We start from the raw sequence: 16,216 nt of genomic DNA on the forward strand, positions 1-16,216 counted from the left end.
ATTTTATGATCCACAGCTCATTGTAGATATATCAATAAATACATTAAACCTATCATATTAATGTGAAACCTGGGCTTGTGTTTTGCTGTTTGTTTGGGTCTTAAGGAAAACACCAACTTTGCATTGGTTCTCTATGACAACACTAAATTTACATTGGTGTTCAGTGACAATGCTAATTTTGCATTAGTGCTTCGTGATAACACTAACTTTGCATTGGATCTCCATAACAAATCCTAACTTTACATTGGTACAGCTATGTTTCTTCAACTTCTGACTTCTAGTTTCACCCTGGGTGCAATCTGCTTGCATTACTATACAGTTCACACAGAGTGTTTTTAGCTGTATAAACAGTTTTCCACTGAAACGAATGTATTTACGGCAGCTCCAGAGTAGGTGTATAAAGTCCTACATCCATTAAAGACAATTGATATGGTTTACATAACTCAAGCATCCCCAACTCCCAAAAGATTCTTCTCCTACTGGTACTTACCTAGTAGACATGAGCCGCTCTATTCGTCCAGCACTCCCTGCAACAATGGCCAGTGGAAAAAATCAGTGGGGATCTCTAATGGAACCCTAGGATGTTCTAAATTACTAACATACTGCATGATCTTCATTGCCAACACTACTATTTAGATACAGTATGGTGATTGACCGTTGGCACCCTAGGACAGGAAGTGTGTTACTGGCAATGTCACCAGGTGAAATTATAGGAAATAAAGCCTGAAAAAAGAAAACTAACTCAACCACCACAACACAATATATCATAAACAATTGTTATTTTTTCTTTAATAACATTTTTACCTTTTATTTTAATCTCTTTGCAAACAGTCACTTCCTGTCTACATGTATGCACTCCAGCAATGGATGCATACTATTTCTCAGCAGAGGTTTCCTGATAGTGGCAACAGTGGACCACGCTTAGAAGTGACATGCACCGGTGGCAAAATTTCATCATTTCAGCACAATGCCCTGGAGACCATAACTAAGGTGAGATAAAAGGTAGTTTTTAAGGGTGTAAAAAACAACAAGAAGAAAAAAGACACAGCGCTCTCTTAGGGGTGTGGGGTATGTGTGGATGCGGTCAATGAGGATTGCTGCTCTAGGAACAGGGGGAGAAACCTGTGAACATGGAAGTGAAGCAATAAAGGCGCAAATCCTAAGAGTGTGAGTGGTGTAGGGACAACCAGTGTCTATGGGATACAGGTGGAAAAAAATGAACCAAAAATGGGGACTTACTTGGGGTGCCAAGGATCCTGGCAAGGGGGGCCCCAATGAGGTTCTAGCTATGCGAGACTGTTGTGTGGTGGTATTCGGTGTGTGGTGGTCTCCAGATGAGGGCTTGGAGGCAATGCAAAACAGGTCCTAGGGTTTGGCCGTGACGGCTGGAATTGATGCCACACCGAATACCACCACACAACACGTCTCGCATCGCTAGAACTTCATTGGGGCCCCCCTTGCCAGGATCCTTGGCACCCCAAGTAAGTCCCCATTTTTTGTTCATTATTTTCCACCTGTATCCCATAGACACTGGTTGTCCCTACACCACTTACACTCTTAGGATTTGCGCTCTTATTGCTTCACTTTTAAGGGTGTAAAGAGTTTTAAATCCCCTACCATGGAGGGAGCGAAGTTCCCTTGTTTGCTGGAGTGGACCCCAATAGCAGGAAACAATTCCAGAAGCAGAGTCCAGGCTGAGGTACAAGAAAGGATGAACCAAAATGCGTTGTCAGAGTACAGTCCGGGTCGAGGCAGGCAGCGAGTATTATAAACAGGGAGGTAAGCCAGGGGTCAATGACCAGGAGATCCAAATCGCTGGGAAGGAAGGCAGGAAACAGGAAATGAGGCTTTGTAGCTGCTTTGGGTATGGCAAAATAACTCAGCAACAAGTCTTGACTCTGGTTGGGATTTAAACCCAGCAGGAACCAGAAACACCCCCGTCGTCTGGGCAACTAGAAAGCTACAGGTCCCTGGGAACCAATGGGACGGCTAGGGAAGAAGGTTTGCTCGCAAGGCCCTCCCTGGCAATGATCAACACCTGAGGTGACTAATAGGCCACGGCAACATCACGTTTGCGCGCATCTGCAACCAGCTGCCGCCGGGCACCAAATCACCCAAAGAAGGTCCCTACAATCTCCGGCTTGCCCGCTGGACCCCGGGTAAGAGGGCACACCTGGTCCCACGACAGGGACAGTCCACAGCCAGAGTGGAGGGGAGAAAAAGAGAGTGCCAACTGCCGAGTGAGTGGGGATAAGGCATGTAAAATAGATTTTTCGGGTTCCCCTAGGCAACAATGAGCAGTTAAAGGCTACCCCAGCACTGCAAGGGAACTCTTTTATTTACTTGGAGTTGGGCTTTAAAGATCCTCAAAGATCCCAACAAAGATTCCAAAGTCAGGTTTTAGTCTACTCTAACAGCATAGAAACACTTGTTGTGTGTTTACATCAGGCATAAGGCTGGCAGGCTACCAAGATCTGCTCTCCTTTGAAAAAAAAGCTAACAAGTACCAGTGTACCAGTGTACCAGTGTTGAACTCTGCAAATCATTTATCCATAATGCCTACAGATACTATGATGATTGAGGTCTTGTTTAGTGCTTTTACTGCTTGTTCAGAATATGTAAATACTTTAGTGTGCATGATCTGGGCACATGTCCACTTTAAGAAAATAAACTATTCTAGCCAAATCTGCATCGCTCCCGGTTCCATAGAACAAGGAGGGGATCCACGAACGGAGGTTCGTCCATCTCCTCCCCAGCTCCCCGCCGACACCAGAGAAGCCTGGCCCGGGCCCGTAGGAGGGGCATCGGAGCCCGGGAAGCACGGCGGCGGTGTCGGGCGGGGATATCTTCACCGGGCCACAGAAGCCATCTGGCGACAGCTGAGTCGCCAGAATCGTTTCTATTGTAAAGTCGACAGTTGGCTTTACAAGTTTAAACAGAGTCCCGACTGCAAAATCGGCCCGGAGTCTGTTTAAACAGCACAGATGACAGCGACGTACGCTGTACGTCGTCAGTCATGAAGGGGTTAAATAAGTAGCAAAATTAAGAAAAACGATCAGAAATACTTTATGCTTAGCCAATTCAATTACTGATGTATAAACTATGCATTTTTGTCCACTGTACTTCTGTCCTGATGCACTTACAATGAGCAAATTCCACAGACTAAACTCTACAGTTACTATTGCACTTAAATACCACGCTGATTAGAATAATAGCATACCCCTGTTACAAATGTCTTTAAAATTATATTAATATGTTAAAACATTTATGACATTTTAGTGATTGGTTTATATATACTTTAGAAGAGCTTATAATTAACAACTTCTCTGCATCTAGTTAAAAAAAATTATGGATGTTTGCAAAACCATAAAAACCGAAAGGCATGCAAAAAACCTAATTAGAAGAAGGACACCAGACCACAATGGCATTCTTTACTATGTTCAGAAAGCTGATGTTACATAAAAATTATTCCCGATTGTGAGATTTGTTATGCTTATAGGGTTTGCTGATATGTGAAATTTATTTCATTTTCCATTTCGTGCAAGGCTGGGGATCATAGTTTCGGGCATGTGCATTTCTAGGAAAAGGAGAAACTATACAGATCTGAATGAATAAAAAAAAAGTTTTAGTGTGCTGACTAGTACATTTCTAGATAATGGATATAAGAAAGAAAGTAAACAGATAGATAGAGAAAATAGCAAAGACTGATAGGAAAGAGGGATAGTGAAGAAAAGGTTAAGAAGAGATAGGGAGAAATGGCCTTTGATATGTAAAACAAAGAGGTAGAGAAATTTTTGTTTTTGTAAATATTGGCCAATTTTACAAAAACATAAAGTGTTAGCACTGATTTTATCAGATAAACCTGAACTTATATATAGAAAAGCACCAATTCTGATGCATAACATTGTTTTACATGGACATGGGTTACACTGTTTGATGAAAAGTATTTTTTTGCATCTTAGGCCCCTTTTAGATGGGCGGTCTGATCAGATCTGCCTACCAGGCAGATCCGATCAGATGCCCCATGTAAGTCTCTATTGGCAGCTGGATATCTGTTTACATCCGATTACACAGCGGCACCAGCCAGGTCCAGAGAAACAAATGGAACAGCATTCTGTTTTACCGGACCTAATTGTGCTGGATTGGGGGTACTATGATGTAAACAGACACATGTCTGTGTACATCCAATTCCCCATAGACCGAGTCACTTCAGGTTTTTCCTCCATCATAAGATCATAAGATGGAGAAAAAAAACTGGACAACAGTGACATCTGATTCGTACAACTCCGATCAGGACAGTATGAAAGGGGCCTGAGGGGTTTCAAGCTTGTAAGCATTCAAAATATAATTTGAAAAAAGGAAACAATTTACATCTAACACCACTGGAAAACAATATTAAATTAGCAACATTGCTCATGTAGTGTATATGTGGCAGTGACCTTGAAGTCTGCAATATATAGGAAGGACAATTAGGATGCTTAAGAAGCAATAGGTGTAACATATTTGAGGCTTATGTCAATGGCATCAGTTTGATATCAGTTTAAAACACTTCTGAGTATTTCTGAACTTCAGAATTTGCTGCCAGGTGCATTTGACCTCCTTCTGACCTGCATTTCACCTGCAAGTGGGTTTTGCAATTTAATAGACTTGTATGGGAATGCAAAACCTGCTTGAAGCAAAAAAAAAGCCAGTCAATAGTGGTCCTTATAATATGAAAATGGGATACAAGAATCATAGTGTTTCCTAACACTTTGGCAAATGACACAATAGAGTTCGAACTAATTTACCATTTTGGGGGTGAATAAAATAAAGAAACATTTGAGGGAAGGTAATATGACGAGAGAGACATCTACAAAAGAAACACAGTGGAATTATGAGGTTGACACATTAACCCCAAAGGGATTAAAAAAAGATGTTGATTTAATTTGTTTTATTTGTGATAACTGAAAATAAAATGGAGTGAGGTAGTCATATTCTTGTGTGGATATTGCAGAGGCTGATTTTGAAAACACCGATATTGTTTTCGTTTTTATGTTTCTTTTCATAATGGAATTTTATATAATATGATTATCTTGATGCAATAGTATTTAATTGCAAATCGTAGAAAATAAAATTCAACATGGACTAACAAACATCAGAAAGAATTGGGATAAGATTGGGTCGGTTTGTGTAAGATGAGCTTCCACTTACTATAGTACAGGATGCGTTATAAGGCTTAAGAGCACATACCTGATCCATTTCTTAAAAATGTCTTTGGGTTACAAAATGTATAGGATTGGAGTCAGTTTGTGTTTCCCAAATTCAAGAGGTTATGCCAGTGAGACCTCAGCAGTGCTGTGAAGTTACTGCTGAGAAAGAGATTACTAATAAGTGCTGGAAGCACTTCCTGAGCACAAGTAGAATGTTTCTAAGGGTCTGGTTTTAATTCACTATACGGTACTGTACTTGTGATTTTGTGTTGCATTTTGAGTTTAAGTCCTTTGGAATCTGGAATAAGTGCACTGTAAACAGTGGAAAATATTGCCTGTGAATCATTGTTATTATTGGTACCCGCTAGTGATGAGCCTGAGCTTGGTATGAACCCTGTTAACCCGAGTTTGCCCAAGCCTGCTCAACACTGTGACTGCCAACTCCCCCTTTATTGAGCTACTGGGCAGCAGGGGCATTTCCCACCCCTTTGCAACATATAGCTCCAGGGCCGGGAATGTGCCTAATGCACCAGATTGACTGAGAGAGGGGGAGATGGCAGTCACAGCTTTGTGTGGGCTTGGGCGAACTCTGGCAAACTGGGTTCACAAACATCACACCAAGCACAGGTTCAACACTAATTACCACCTAAGCATGTTATCCTATCTTTAATAAAGAAGGAGGTTGGAAGGTGAGTGACTTTACAGTTTGAGAGTCACAAGGGAGGCACATTGATTGTTAAACATCAAAATGCTATTTGGTTAATTTGGTTGTGTGATTAAATGGAATTAGTATTGATAAGTTGGTTTATGGTGGAGTGATGGATGGATGGAGTGGAATCACTAGGTCACATATGTATTTAGAACGGTTTGTGAGTATCTTATAGGTGTATTTTTTGAACATTTACTGATTGGTGGGAAGTTATAGGATATATATCTACAGCTCATGGGGAGGGGGGGAATTCATGGATGTGTTTGCGACAACATTTTTAGTCGCAAAGACCAAAATATCATGCTAACTGCAAAGTTCTATTTCTGTTATGTGTTCTTGCGACATAATAATGTTTGCAACTCACTGCATATATTTTCTGACATTTCTCATCATTTCTCAACTGTGTGGTATTTGCGTCCAGCATTTGCGACATAAAAAGACCTCCAAGCAGTCGCACATCCTAGAAGTGCATCACTAATTAAAGTATAGCAAAGATAATTGATGTAGTGTGTAGGTTGAGTAGATTTTCTTTTTTTTCAAAAATTTAGAACTAATCTTTAATTTGGTTTAGTCCTATTTTATACCTTGTATGTGGGTTTAAAAAAAAAGAGAAATGACATATGTTCGCCAAAACAGTGATTCTTTTTTACTCAGGTATGTAAAGCAATGTTATGGTGAGGGTGCAGGTCCCTGCTAAATTTCAGAGGATAAATGTAGTTTTATATGTCTCCAGAGGTACGTTACCTGCCTATCACAACAGCTGTCATGATCAAATGACCATAGTGTATAAAATGCATCCATTAAAGAGAGGTTATCATTTTAAATAGAAATCTAATTCTGACCCATTGATCCTAATGTAAATGCATGGATGGATCCAAACTCCTGAAGTCAACATGTGAGAAGCAAGTGTCCCCCATCCCACTGTTTTTATCTCTTGATGCATTTGGATAAAGTGGCAATCATAAAGAATTATTGAATCTGCATGGTTGCTCTTTTCTCCCCTATAACCCCAGTAAGTAAATCCCGATAGATTTTTTCCAGTGAAAGAGGGACATTGCATGAGCCTGCTATATGCTGAGTTTTGGGTCACCGGAGGACACAGTACATCTCCTCCCGTAATCTTGAAGAGAACTATGGGCAAAAAAGGTTTAATATGAAGTATGTATCAAGGACAAGCAGCAGGAGAGCTGCAAGCATAGTCAGTACACTACTAGGGAGCAGTGCTGGGGATAAACGTTATGGTAGCGCTAACTAAAATACCCATAATTATATTTTATATTATGATAAAATGAATAATGCTCTTGCACACATTTACTCTTCAACCCTAATACAAACTTCTTTAAACACTAGCTTCATTAAACTTTTTTAAATCCAAAAATCTCAGCCCTCCTACAAGGTTTAAAAAGAGGTAAAACTCTGGGATTTGTGACTGCATTAGGTATACAGGGTTAATGTCGGTCTGTAGCAGAAGTCCAAAAGTTCTATACTGGAAACTTCACATTTTAATTTTCATAATCAGACCTCCTAATGGGGCCCCCTCTTACCCCAAGACCCATAGCAGCTACATGGGCTGCTATGGCTATTGTTACGCCACTGCTTCTGACCCCTGCACTGTATATGCCATGTTGTGCATTAAACACCTGACCCCTGCACTATACAGTATATGCTGTGATGCACTTTAAACTTCTGACCCCTGCACTGTATTTACTATGATGTACACTGTACTCCTGACCACTGCACAGTATACACTAGGTTGCACATTACAATCCTGACCCATGCACTGCATTCACTATGTTGTACACTGTATACACTATGTTGCACATTATACTTCTGACTCCTGTATTGTATATGCTATGCTGTACATTATATTCAGCTGGGAGACAGTCTTAACTAGTTCTGTTACACAGGATTTTTGCCACATATAAAAACTTTCAACCCATTGATAGCCACAACAGGTATATCAGTACTTAGGAGAAAGTTCACTTTAAAAAAACGTTTTCTAAATATTTGATGCCGAATGTGTTTGCAGTATGATTGGTGTTTATTGTTGTATTCTCTGCAAGAGCTGTTGAGTTGTTGGACTTGAAATAGACTGTACAGACTAAAAGTTGTAGGTAGCTAAACAACGCAGAGCAAAAAAGGTGTCCCTGGAAAACATGTTTGTAATGTTGGTCACTGTGACTTATGTTTCGTTATAGCTCAGGTTTGTGAAAGATTTATTTTAAATGCAGCTTATCTGGTCAGAATGTATCTCTTCCCACATTGAATGCTTTATTTTGGTCCTAGGTTCAGTTAAGTGCCAACCCTGCTATATTTAGGTCACCTATGACCACCCCTTTGCATCTACAGAAAAGGAACCTGTAGAGCCCCAACTCAGATAACTGTTACTGTGCACATCCAGTAGCAGCTATATGATGACAGCATAAGCACAGAGATGATTATAATACAACTGCATCTGTCCAATCACAGAGATCTGCCTCAGGGGTCCCTTTTTTTTTTTGGGGAAAACTACTGCTACATTTGGTAATGTGTAATAATTATAGCTGCAACTGGAAACTTACCACTGCTTTAAGACACCTGCTACAGGATATGTACATTTATTTATTATTATTATTTGTTTATTTATGATTACTGGCTAATAATATGCAGTTTTGTAAGGGGGAAGGTGGCAAAGACAAAACAGAATGAAGAAGGAAAGAGAAGAGCAACGGGTTACTAATAGATAATAAATGCACTTATTTGTAGCAGGCTACTATCTGAAAACCAGGAGCACGCTGCTGTCTCTGACAGACAGATAACAAGCTACATTCTAAGGTCTGTGCTTCCTTTTATGGTTAAGTTAGCCAGCCAAGCTTTCACTTATCTGCAGTGTCTGCTGTTGGTGGCATAGTGACAATGACACTACCATGAAAATAAAGCCTGCTGTAAAACTATTTAAGGTTCTTATATTTCATTTTCGTTTTAGTGATTTTTGTAGTGTGTTTTCAGTAACTACAAATGCAGCTATGCAGTGCATTAAAATCAATGCTAGAAAATGGAATTATATTTTTTGTGTTCCATACATTTAATATGCTGGTTTGCTTATGCCTCTACATATAACATGTAGCTACACTTACATAAAGCTCAAAAAGAGAGATGAGTTGACAGTATTGTTAAATCCATGTCATCCCAGTGCCCTGTTCCACCTAATTTATGTACTTTCAGGTCTTTTCATCCTGCTGTTCCTGCAGGGGAAGAGCTCTAGCTAGGACTACGAGGTGGGAGGCATTTAGATTACATGCCCACCCCCTATAGATGTGTATAATTTTGATTTGACATTCGCAATTCTGACATACTTATTGAATAGCTAGACAACTGTATTAAATCAATGATAATAATAAGCTGTAAAGATGAATGAAAAGTTTATAAACCAGTAGGCATGCTGTTCCCATCTTCCACCTTACAGGGCGGTGCAATGACTTAGTAGATGGCACTACCATAAAATTGCAGGTAAATATGAATCTTCACAACACGCCGTAATAGTGTAGACTTTTGTCCCTTATTCACACAGATACATAAAGCATCCCAGGCTGATGTTCCATGACTCTGCTGGGTCTGTTTCTCAAGGCACAATGATTACTTTGCCTTAAGAAAGGAACCGTGCATAGTCCCGAAAAATTGGCCTGTGATGCCATTTTTGCTATGTGAATAAAGGACAAAATCATTTCACTGCAAAGCTGTGCTCGGGAAGTTAATTGTCTGACTGGAAATTTAGTTTAATTGTCTGGTTCCCTCTTGGTTAAATACTAATAAGCTATAGCCTGATGTAAGAACTTTATGTTTGCTGGACCGAGCTAATCTCTCACTTTAGGCAAGAGATTTACCTTCCTTAAATGATCTCTATGCACCTGAAATAACAATGTTTTTTTTTTCTCCCGGTGGAGAACACATTACCATATTATTATTATTATTCAGTTTATAAAGCGCCAACAGTTTATTTAGTGCTTTACAATATATAGGGAGACAGTACAATTACAATAACATACAAAAGGACTAGAAGGACCCTGCTCGTAAGAGTTTACAATCTACAAGATGATGTCATAGTTTGGATATTCATTTTATGGGATAAATCATATTGGATAAAGTATAGCACTGAATATATTATATCCATGTTGAAGTCTCACACTTATATTTTTTTAAAGTTTTGTAGAACCATATTTTATGACATTTTAATTGATTTTCACTTGGAAATGCCTTACAATACCATTTTCTATTAGTGGAACTTTACTTCCTGCTATCTACAATGATTGCTTTATACTGGATTAGGTGAGAAGTGACCACATCTATCAATACAAGAATCCTCATGCACACTTTTACAGGGTTATTCACAAAACAGTGAAGGGTTTGGAGAAAGCAGGAGAAGTGAACAATCCAGTACAAAATAGCTAATTTGGAAAAATTCTCCAACTCAGCTCACTTTCCAGTTCAGCGATTGTCCTAGATTGTTCACTTCTCCTGCCTTCTCCAAACTCTTCACCCTTTTGTGAATAACCCTGTTGTTAGTGTGGAGGAAAATTGAGGTTGTGCGTGTCTGACTAGATTTGCTATATTACAGGGGCACTGGGCAGCACAGTCAAACCTGAGTGCCTATTGCACTGTGCATTTATGTTTAGACACACTGAGCAACTGCTATAATAGGAAGGTGGGGGAAGAAAAAAGAGGCTGGTAGTATAATGTGTATCTAAATGAATATCTATTTCTTTCACTTTAGTTAGGCTCTAAATATTTCCATATGTACTTTGTTGGCATAAGATATTAATATGGGGAAATGTAGTAATTCAGAGCAGCCGATCACTAATAATTTTTAATGCTTTAACTATAACATACATTTTAAGGTTGACTTCTGATTATGACATTTGCCAGTGGGTGTATTTGAACTCAAACGTAAATATTTGGAATCTTGTAGGGGATATCTAGAAGTGTTAATTGTGTCTATACAGATCCCTGAAAGATTTACCTTTTGTCTTAAATTGCATCTGATAAGTAGCTGTGTACTTCCGGTACCTAGGCACTCCTGTTCAGGAAGCCTAAAAGCCTTATATCTGCAGTGCGGGATCATTTAAGGCACTTCTGCCTCTGACTGCTAATCTTACAAATGAAGCTGCAGAGTAAAATGGGAATGCTACTGTGTTGCTCACTGTTCTCCTTGCTGGAGAGAAAACTGTACCTGAAAATACGTAGTGCAAGGATCTCCCTGCTTCCGCTTCATTCATTTTGTGAATATATGCTTTCTTCATATCTCCTGCTACTTCTTAATTATTTCACCACAAGTCAGCAGATCGCCAGTCATCAAGGGGCCAGCTCAGGTATTAGAAAGCCCTGCATCTGTCAGGATGACCACTATCACTCAGAGATGCAGGGTAGAACAGGGTATGGTAAGTCAGCAAAGGAGAAAAAGTCAGCTGCAGGCAGCCTACAGGCAATAGTATTGGCTAGTTCTTTGTCTTCTATTTGCCTTTGTTGGGCACAGCTTCCACGGCAACATAAAAACATAAAATCCAGTGTGAAGCTGCTGACAAGCATGCTGTAGGCATTGGAATGTGGGTACTAGTGAAAAGCATCAAATCTACAGATAAATATATAATGAAGCCTAATTATTTAAGGGTAAAAAAAGTCTAAACTGGGACACCATGAGCTGAGGCTGATGAAGTGTTTATAATAAGCTAATACAGTACACATAAACAATTCTGCTATCCAGCTTTCCTTGGACTGGCTGGCTACAGATAAAAATACTGTTTTCCATTTGCAATGTAATTTATCTGAATGTAATCTTGTTGTCTAGGAGAACATTCTTGTGTAACACTTTCATTAGAATGCGATATATGTCCATACCCAAAAGTCCCTCTTGCAGTTAAATCCCACTACTTAGCTGAGGTAAAGCAGTAAATGTTATAACTGGCTGAGATGGTATTGGTAATTTCAGTTTACTGATTATGTATCTCTATTTTTAGCTGTAAAGTCTATAGGGTCATACTTCTGGGGTACTTACCTGTGTCCAGTGCTGTAACCTGATCATGTAATCTTACGGGCAGATTTTTTTAAAGTGTATTTCCATTTTTTGGAGCCAAGTTGGGATAACATACATTTTATATTTGTTACGTGAGCTCATTCATATTGCGTAGCTTAATGTCAAAATTGCTTCTTAGATTTTTAAGTGCTTTTTACTTGCTTAAAAATCCTTCCTATAGCATATCCTAGGTTACAGGTCCCCTGTATTGCTATGGAGAGTGCTGTGGGAATGTATGTTTACTCTAATTAACCCTGTCTGTACTGTGTTGGCAGATCTCATTATCACTTGTAAACTAGATTTGAACACTTTTGTCTTTCTCTAAACCTTTCAAGAGTGCTCACCCCAGGAAGCAATTGCACCCGCTACCTATTGCCCAGCTCACAATATACACACATATATGCATATATATATATATATAAGGTGTATAAAATCAAGCACCTAGGCATGCAGACTACAAATATTTGTGGAAGAATGGGTCGCTCTCAAGAGCTCAGTGAATTCAAGCGTGGTACCGTGATAGGTTGCCACCTGTGCAATATGTCCATCCATGAATTTTCCTTGCTACTAAATATTCCATGGTCAACTGTTAGTGGTATTATAACAAAGTGGAAGCAACTGGGAACAACAGCAACTCAGCCGCGAAGTAGTAGGCCACGTAAAATGACAGAGCGGGGTCAGCGCATGCTGATGCACACAGTGCGCAGAAGTCGTCAGCTGTCTGCAGAGTCAATAGCTACAGACCTCCAAACTTTGTGTGGCCTTCAGATTGGCACAACAACAGTGCATAGAGAGCTACATGGAATGGGTTTCCAGGGCCGAGCAGCTGCATCCAAGCCTTACATCACCAAGTGCAATGCAGTGGTGTAAAGCACACCCCCACTGGACTCTAGAGAAGTGGAGATGTGTTCTCTGGAGTGACGAATCACGCTTATCTGTCTGGCAATCCAATGGAGGTGTCTGGGTTTGGCGGTTTCCAGGAGAACGGTACTTGCCTGACTGCATTGTGCTAAGTGTAAAGTTTGGTGGAGGGGGGATTATGGTGTGGGGTTGTTTTTCAGGGGTTCGGGCTTGACCCCTTAGTTCCAGTGAAGGGAACTCTTAAGGCATCAGCATACCAAGACAGTTTGGACAATTTCATGCTCCCAACTTTGTGGGAACAGTTTGGGGATGGCCCCTTCCTGTTCCAACATGACTGCACACCAGTGCACAAAGCAAGGTCTATAAAGTCATGGATGAGCGAGTTTGGGGTGGAGGAACTTGACTGCCCTGCACAGAGTCCTCACCTCAACCTGATAGAACATCTTTGGGGTGAATTAGAGCAGAGACTGAGAGCCAGGCCTTCTCGTCCAACATCAGTACCTGACCTCACAAATGCGCTTCTGGAAGAATGGAAAGAATCCATAGATAGTATACAGCAAGCACTAGAGTACTTGTACATTTGAACCGTTCAGAATATTGTCCTGCTGCTGCTGATGTAGCGTACATTAAGATGTTATGTGAGGGCTTGAGTGCTTAGTCTTCTCTGTAACAATAATAAGTAGTGACAGTGCAGTGGAGCATGTATCCCAGAGATGTGGCTCAGGGATGTTGGGGGAAGGAAAGGCAGGGATTGAGCATTCATAATGAGTAATACAACATAAGCTGGTGATCAAACTAGCCAAGAAATCACCAACTTCTTTATATGACATTAATGCATTCTAAATACTGCATTATCAGTTATGTATAGAGAAAAACACATGCTGCACCACTGCACAACAGCAGTGGTTACTATACAGCTTATACTGCACTAATTTAATTAGTGAATGTAAATGCTTAATTAATTTAACATGAAACAGAACTCAAAAAGTAAGAATTAGCTAAGTTACAGAAAAAACTTAGAAAAGTAGTAAAAAATTCACATTTTGGCCATAATTCCTTCTGAAAAATAGCAGTGCACTTCCTGATATTTGAGAGTGCCTAGCTGCTCCTGTGCCTACAGCTTCAAAGCTATATTATTGCTGTGTGAGAGCTAAGGCACAAGCCCCTCCCACAATCCCCACCTGCATAAACATTTTTGTGTCACTGAAATTTTTTCTCCACACTATTTTTCAAATAGTGGAACAATTCACTAAAAGATGAATTGCCGGGGAACTGGTAGAAGAATTTCAGAATCTAAACCAATATAGGCAATTTGGAAAGTGAGCTAAATGGCAGAATGTATGGCAGACCTCAGACCAGAACCAAGACATGGCAGACCTCAGACCAGAACCAAGACATGGCAGACCTCAGACCAGAACCAATACACGGCAGACCTCAGACCAGAACCAATACACAGCAGACCTCAGACCAGAAATACACGGCACACTTCAGACCAGATCCAATGTACGACAGACTGGGCAGTTAGAATGACACATACACAGCGACATCTCTGGGATCGGCCATCACACACCGTCTGATCCCCATGGGATGTCACCCGCACACGCGCGTTACTGGGCAGCGCCTTCCATGCCAGCACACATGCTCACCTTTAGCAGGTCCAGCAGGTGGGTGCAGCTGTGTTAAAGTGGTGACAGCAGTGTCTGTTGGACCCGGGAGGCAGGTGACACTGTCCCTGACACTTTAACACAGACGCATCTACTAGTCTGGCTGCGGCTCGGCCGAAAACAGCAAAGAGATGGCGCACACAGCTGCCTCTCCTTCAGTGGCGACTTTATGAACAATATATAGGGGGGGCACATAAGATACCACAGTCAAATCTGGGGGGGGGGCACTAATAATTTCCATTGCATGGTACAACTGCTGGATGCAGAGAGCTGATTTAATTGCGGATGGCATCTGCTCTCCGCGGTTGCGACATGTAGTCCAACGCTGCCCACAGTCCTGAATACCGCAACCGCCGCCGCCATCCGCAATTAAATCAGCTCTCAGCGTCTGGTAGGTGCGGAGTACAGCAGTGGCTTACTGCCAACTTTTAGCCCAGGGGGCAAGTACAACCCAGAGGCCCATGGTGCAGCAACTTGGCCACCCTCCCGCTCTGCCTCTTCCCCTGGCTTCTCCCCGCCCCTGTCTGCCACATTTGCCAATTATGCACGGTAGTGTGAATGGTCGGGTGTTGTGAGGACTCCTACTAAGTCCATGAAATGGGTGACTGGCTGGGGGAAGGTGCTCTCCTCCCACTGGGCTCCCTACATAGTTCTGGCCTTACTCCACTCCATGTCCGCTACTTAGGCACTCTCGACCACTGTGGACCGCTGCTGGCTGTCCATGCTTCTGGGCTGTGAGCTGTAGGAGGATAGTGGGCGGGGCTGGACAGTGTCAAAGTCAGTGTATCATTTTTCTCGATTCTATTCATTTTCTCGACTGTGTCACTTCCAGTGGGGCCGAGTCATCCGATTCAGATGTTTTCATGACCCTTATTATTCATGACATGCCCTCCTGGAAGAGACGTGGTATAGAAATTTATGGATTGAGGAAAAATAAAGCACACTGGTAGTGGAGGGATGCCTCGTCAGTGCTGCCCCCTTGAGGAACGAGCGGCAGCCAAATTCGATTAGAGAGCCACATCTGATGCGGGCGGGCTGGCCGGGTGCAGGTGGCAGAGAGGTGGCGGAGGGAGGAGCCACTGAACCTGCGGGGCAAGGTATAACACAGGGACGGGGGTCGGTGACGGGCCCCCTGACTCCCGCGGGCCCTCAGGCAGTGCCCGACTGCCCGAATGGCCAGTCCGCCCCTGTGCCTAATGCAACAGTGATTGAGACATTTGTGCACATTCATCCCCAAATGCCTGATACTGTAGATTATGATTTATATAAAGGCAAAGACTCTCTAAAACTGAAAATGCAAAAAAAAAAAAAAATTACTACTATTTTTTGACTACCACAGTTAGTAGAAGCCAACAAAGCTTATCTGTGGAACCACATGCTAGGAACAGTCTGAGTTGCTTTTTTAAATGGTTATGAGTCACACTATGGGGAATGGTGGGACACAACATTAGTCCAAAGTTTAATCGTTTTCCAACCTATAGCTGCTGAACAAGTTTGTAATACATTGACTGACTTTCCTATAAGCTCTTATTGGTGGCTGGATAGTTGTGCAGTTGTTTGCATAGTTTGGGCAGCCTAAACCTAAGCCTGCCAGAGACAGTGGAAATATAACTCCAGGAGGGGGACTTACCTGCATGAGTTCTAGTGATCTAATAAAGTAGTGAATTCTGTACCATCAGAAATTAAAGCATAGCTAAAGCCAAGAAATGTAATATATTGCAGTTTAGCAGTTCTTAGATTAGTTTTT

Source organism: Nanorana parkeri, unplaced genomic scaffold, assembly GCF_000935625.1.
Source record: "Nanorana parkeri isolate BGI_ZX_2015 unplaced genomic scaffold, ASM93562v1 scaffold1827, whole genome shotgun sequence".
In the NCBI taxonomy this organism is placed as follows: domain Eukaryota; kingdom Metazoa; phylum Chordata; class Amphibia; order Anura; family Dicroglossidae; genus Nanorana; species Nanorana parkeri.